The 6690-nt window shown below is 39.2% G+C and overlaps 1 long non-coding RNA gene across 1 annotated transcript; it reads left to right on the top strand.

The window, feature by feature from the left end:
• The first annotated feature begins 409 nt into the window (after positions 1-409).
• On the top strand, positions 410-2133 carry LOC106013839. The gene is made up of 3 exons (XR_001185444.2): positions 410-451; positions 1171-1232; positions 1831-2133. It is a non-coding gene; the product is annotated as an uncharacterized LOC106013839 (long non-coding RNA).
• The last annotated feature ends 4557 nt before the right edge of the window (positions 2134-6690 follow it).

Below are 6690 nucleotides of genomic sequence, written 5' to 3'. Positions count from 1 at the left end.
AATTGTATTAGTTGACTCGTCTTCATCACCAGGACCAGCCACGGACAGGAGGACCAGCCGGAGGAGCACCCACAGACAGGAGCATCTACAGAAGGTATTTGTCTGGGAAATATGTCTTGAAACATTATTTATTAATTGTTGAAGTAAAATTAGAAAATTGCTGGTTTAGCTTTTTTTTCAATTTCAAAGTGAAAGTTTAAAAAAAATATTTCTGTGAAAAGGTAATATAATAAAACGTATGCTGGTATACTGACAGGTTTTTATAACTGTTATTCTGGCCTTTAAACCCGGTAGTAGAAAATATAGCGACTGTTTTTATTTTCTCAAGCAAAATTACAAACTGTATAGTTGCAATACGATTGTATTAATTGACTCGTCTTCATCACCAGGACCAGCCGCGGACAGGAGGACCAGCCGGAGGAGCACCCACAGACAGGAGCATCTACAGGAGGTATTTGTTTAGGAAATATGTCTTGGATAATTATTTGTTGATTGTTAAAGTAAAATTAGAAAAATAAATTTTGTGGCTTTAAAAAATATTTGGTGGTGAAAGTTTGTTGGGTTTTTTTTTAATGGCATTTAGGTGAAAAGAGAACATAATGTATTTACTGACAGGTTTTTATCAATGTCCTTATGTCCTTTTAAACTGGTAGTAGATAATATTATAACGAGTCTTTATTTTCTGAATCAAAAATACAAAACTTTAGCCCATAGATGTAAGACGATTGTATTAATTGACGTCTTCATCACTAGGACCAGCCGCAGACAGGAGGACCAGCCGGAGGAGCATCTGCAAGAGTTATTTGTCTGGGAAATATGTTTTGGAAAATCTTTTATTAATTATTAAGGTAATATTTGAAAAAAAAGTTCCATTTTTTAAAATTTCAAGGTGAAAGTTTGTTGTGGGGGGGGGGGGGGGGGTTGCACTTATGTGAAAAGGAAAAATAATAAAACGTATATTCTGACAGATTTTATAAATGTCCTTCTGGTATTTTAAACTAGTAGTAGTTAGCGATCCAGTAGCATCTGAGCGTTAACTCTTCTGCATGGTGCCATTCGGAAACTAGTAGTAAAAAATATTGAAACGTGACTCTTTTTATTTTCTGAAACAGTTACAATAATTGTATAGAATCAAGAGGATATTATTAATTGACACATCTTCATCCCCAGGACCATCATAGGACAGGAGGACTAGCGGGAGGAGCACCCACAGACAGGATCATCTACAGGAGGTATTTGTCAGGGAAATATGTCTTGGAACACTATTTGTTCATTTATTATTGAAGTAAAATTTTAAAAAATACCAATCGGCTTTTCCGATTTAAAGTTAAAAGTTTTAATTTGGCACTTAGGTGGAAAGGGTAAATGATAAAACATAATTATACTGACAGATTTTTATAAATGTCTGTCTTTTTAAACCGGTAGTAAACAATTTTATAGCGACCCTTATTCTACTTTGAAAAATTAACAAACTATTCTGATGTAAGTTCTTAAGAAAAAATAAAGGAACAGTTTTAAAACATATGTACTTTCAGATTTTAAAAAAATGTCTGCCCGTCCTTTTAATAAGTGCTATGAAAGGCAGATTTTAGGAAACTCTGTAGTTGGCACTTACATGAAAAAATTGCCTCGTTAAAATATACACCATCAAAAACTACTACTATTTCTTATAGCTGTTGGGTGGAGAATGCCTTTGTAGGGTCATTCCTTTTTTTTCTTTTTCTCCATAACTTTATTTCTCCTGTGTGCGCTAAGTGACCATTATTGCAGCTATGTACATTGTCTTTATTCAAAATTAGTAACTCACTCTACCTTATATATTTTTCTTAGAAAGATGCCAAGCCAACAGTTAACAGCTATCAAAGAAGCAGATACCATGCCCTGACGGGAAGGACCTTCCATTCACCCTGGATTGTAACATCCCCGCTCTGCACATGACATCCAGCCAAATGAGTGCTGTGCTAACATGATCAAATTGTGCCAATAGCACCGTGAAACAAATTTTCTTCAATTAGTCATTCAAGAACTAACAGACAATTGCCAGGCATCAACATGCAGCTCTCTGGAATAGACATGTCAATTCCTCCAGATGACTACCATGGACTACTTTAACAGTTGGCTGTTTTATTTCTCTCATGTGAAAATTGTGTTGATGGCATGGCATCCTTCAGTCTCAGGATACTATGGATCTGCGCCGTAGGAGATTTAAGGTTCGAGAGCAGCGCTTGCTGTGGCTGAACAGGTCCACACAGAATGGCAGTCCCTGTAGCCGTGGCTGCACTTGTGAGTGGTGTCTTCCTGCGTTGGTAGCCTCTGGCTGTTCTTTCGGTGATGACGTTTGTCCTCAGCTGCCTGTCGCAGTCGGGCTTCACCTCTGATGAGACCAGCTCCCAGTGTCTCCCACCTAAGAGCCCATATCAAGCGATTTCATATCTCGCTTGCACACATCTTTGAACGAAGATGGGGATGCCCTTGCACTTACTTTGCGGAGGCCAGCTCACCGTACAATAAATTGTGTTGATAGTGCTGTAAAAACCAGCAAAGACTAAAGAAAACAATATTCCTTGAAAAGACTCAAGAAAACAATATTCCTTGTGTGATGTCCAGATGGAGATTTTGTAATGAAGCTACTTAGAAACAATGTTACTGATATAGAATGATGAGAGATTTTGTTCCTTACGTTCAGTGCAAACTTTGGTGACAACAGAAGGTCTAGCCACTTTTCTGGTCAAACAGGTCTCACAGTGCTCTGTTGCTACGATTTCCGTATATCACACTCAGGCTTAAAGTGACGCAGTGGGGCAGAAGAGATAGGCAGATAGGTTGATAGGGAGCTAGGTGGATAGGCTAGGTTCAGAGTAGAATTTTGTAGGTATTGCCATGGCCATGGCGGGAGGTAGTTGAGGGGGCAGTGTAGTTTTTTGTTGGGGGGGGGGGGTGAAGGGGGGGTTGCAGGGGTAGAGTGGTGTGGGAAGAGCTTTCTGCTGATTTTGAGTTTGAGTGTGAAGTTGTTGGAGTAAATTTTTTATTCTGTAATATTTCTTGCACTTTGTTGGTGCTGTTAGTGTTAACTGACTTGATCAAATTGGGTCGATAGTGTCGTAAAACACCTACTCAATCAATCATGACTTGATCAAAAATAAATAAACAAGCGCTGCAAGCTGTTAGTTTGGCCTTTGACCTTCTGTGGTAGACGTTCTGATACCACCAGTATTTTCTTAACTTGAACTTTGGAGTTGTGAAAAGTCTGAAGTCGACTGATTCAACAAAATTGAAAGCCTTTATAGTATAGCGCAAAAATTATTTTTTTTTAAACAATGAAAAGCTTGTTTACTGTAAGAAAATGGTTCAACAGCCACAGTGTATATACTCAGGTCTTCATGTTTTTGTTGGAGATTTACTCCAGCCCCTCTTTGTAAAAGCTTTGGAACTTTATTCTGATCCCTTTTTGTTAACCTGTTAGAGCTATACTTTGACCCCACGTTCCTTGACTTAGCTCCAACCCCTCTTGGTGACCCTTTAGTAGGACTTATTAACTTAGTTCCAATCCCTTATTGTTGATTGTTTAGAACTTTGTCTTTGGTCCGACCCCACGTTGTTAACCTTCAGGACTCATGTCTTGACTTAGCTCCAACCCATCGTTGTTGATCACTTAAAACTTTTTCTTTTGTCATATATCTGCTTTTGAATGATTAAGGCTCATTGAAAACGCTCGCGTCATCTTTTTCACGCTTCGATCATTGCAGTGCTTTATTAACTAACATACCAAATACCACTCTTCACAAGTTACATTTTCAAAATCAAGCTGCAAGGCTAGTACTAAAGAAAAAGAAGAGGAATCACTTTACTCCCCATGTTAAGAACGTTGCATTGGCTCCCTTTGTCAGCAAGAATAGCATATAAAATTACAACATTATATCATAAATGTGTCAATAATAAAACTCTCTCATACATCAGTGATCTCCTCCAAATTTATGCTCCAAACTCTAGATCACTAAGATCAGGCGATCATTATCTTTTAAGAGTCCCAGAAAGGGAGTTAAAAAAATAGCTGACAGGTCGTTTGCCTTCCTCGCTCCATCAGTTTGGAACCCTCTTCCCCCAACCCTTGAGACATACCGCATCTGAGTCTAAATTTAAAATATCTTTAAAGGCACATTTAATGAAATCATTATGTCAGTAGATTCATGTTCAGTACAATGTTTATGTAAATGACTATGTATCCATTTATGTATTTTGCGAACTGCATAGTGTTTATTATTCTATTATGTATGTGTATGTGCTCATTTTGTAACGTGTGATAAGCAAGTAGATGTGTGTGCATGTAATGTATGCGTGATTGTGAGTGTGTGTGGGGGGGGGGGGGGAGTGCGTGCGCACGTATGCGAGTGGGAAAATAGTTTGTACATGTAAAGCGCCTAAAGCTGTGTTCACACAGGAGTGGGTGCTATAGAAATGATCAGCATTGTTATTATTAATATTCTGACCCCACGTTGTTGACCCTCAGGCCTCACATGTTTTGACTTCAGTCTTTTCCCTCTTGGTGACCCTTTCGAACTTTACATTTAGTCCGACCCCACGTTGTTGACCTTCAAGATTCATGTCTTGATTTAACCCCAATTCCTCGTTATTGACCGCTTATAACTTTGCCTTTTGTCCGACCCCACGTTGTTGACCCTCAGAACTCATGTCTTGACTTCGATCTGTCCCCTCTTGGTGACCCTTTAGACCTTGACCTTCAATCCCACCCCATGTTGTTGACCCTAACGACTAAGCTCCAACCCCTCGCTGTTGACTATTAAAAATGTTTCCTTTAGTCCGACCCCACGTTGTTGACCCTCAAGACTCATGCCTTGAATAAGCTCCAACCCATCATTGTTGACTATAATATTACTTTGCATATAGTCCGACCCCTTGCTGTTGACCCTCAATGTCATTTCTTGACTTAACCCCTACCCCTCGTTATTGATAATTTAAAACTTTGCCTTTAGTCCGACCCCACGTTGTTGACCCTCAAGGTTCATTTCTTGACTTAACCCCTACCCCTCGTCATTGACCGTTTATATAACTGTGCTTGTTATCCTTTTTCTCGTTGTTGACCCTCAGAACACATGTCTTGACTTTGATCCGTCCCCTCTTGGTGACACTATAGAATTTGACCTTCAATCCAACCCCCTGTTGTTGACCCTATTGACTAAGCTCTGACCCCTCGTTGTTGACCATTTATGATTTTTTCTTTTAGTCCGACCCCATGTTGTTGACCCTCAGGACTCATGTCTTGACTTTGGTCTGCCCCCTCTGAGTGAGCCTTTAGAATTTTTCCTTTAGTCCACCCCATATTATTGACCCTCAAGATTTATGTCTTAACATAACCCCTACCCCTCGTTATTGATAATTTAAAACTTTTCCTTTAGTCCGACCCCACGTTATTGACCCTCAAGATTTATGTCTTAACATAACCCCTACCCCTCGTTATTGATAATTTAAAACTTTTCCTTTAGTCCGACCCGACGTTATTGACCCTCACGATTCATGTCTTAACTTAACCCCTACCCCTCGTTATTGATAATTTAAAACTTTTCCTTTAGTCCGACCCCATGTTGTTGACCGTCAAGATTCATGTCTTGACTTAACCCCTACCCCTTGTTATTGATAATTTATAACTCTGCCTTTAGTCCGACACCATGTTGTTGACCGTCAAGATTCATGTCTTGACTTAACCCTTACCCCTCGTTATTGATAATTTATAACTCTGCCTTTAGTCCGACACCATGTTGTTGACACTCAGGAGGACTCATGTCTTGACTTAGCCTCTATCCCTCGTTGTTGACTGTTTATACATTTTCCATTAGTCCGACCCCACGTTGTTGACCCTCAAGACTCATGTCTTGACTTAGCCTCGATGCCTTGTTATTGACCATTTATAAATTTAACTTTAGTCCGTTCCTTCGTTGTTGACCCTCAGAACTCATGTCCTGACTTCAGTCCGACCCTGCTTGACCTTTTAGAAATTTACCGTTTGTCCGACCCCATGTTATTGACCCTTTATTTATTATTCATGTCTTGAATTAACTCCGACCTCTCGTTGTTGACTCTTAGGCCTCATATAATGACTTACATCTGACCGCTTATTGTTGACCCCTCAGAACACTTTTTAGTTTGTCTGAGGGAGAAGTTTCAGTGACAGCGGCATGATTGAAGGTGTAAAAAGGTTGTCTGAACTGTCATTGATATTATGTACTAGGTATGTCAGTTTACCTGTCTTTTGGACTTTTCAGAACTGTGCAAAGAGCTCCTTTTGTGCGGGCAGCAGAAAAACATGTTTAATAAATTTACTGTGTTGAATTTATTTTACGAGTTATTTGTTTGTATTATTGGCTAGGTATTCATGTTCATTCCTCTTTTTATCATGAGTGATTGGAGAGCGCCCCTAGAAGTAGGTCCTATGAACAAAACTGAATCGAGAGTGCCGTAAAACACCTACTCAAACAAACAAACAAATAGTAGGTCCAACTTTTTTCCTTTCCTTCTGTCAGTTCTTTCTGTCTGTCTGTCTTACTTTTTCTCTCATCTGAATGGAAGTTATTTTGTTTCAAAAGGCTTCTCTTCACTCAAAGTCCCTTTTCAGGATCATTTTCATTGCCATTATCTGATTTTACTTGGGCTGTTTTTTAAAACTCATTATCTCTT

Source organism: Aplysia californica, unplaced genomic scaffold (genome assembly GCF_000002075.1).
Source record: "Aplysia californica isolate F4 #8 unplaced genomic scaffold, AplCal3.0 scaffold01355, whole genome shotgun sequence".
In the NCBI taxonomy this organism is placed as follows: Eukaryota; Metazoa; Mollusca; class Gastropoda; order Aplysiida; family Aplysiidae; genus Aplysia; species Aplysia californica.
The sequence above is the reverse complement of the archived record's forward strand: the minus strand, read 5'-3'. Positions and strand labels throughout refer to the sequence as shown.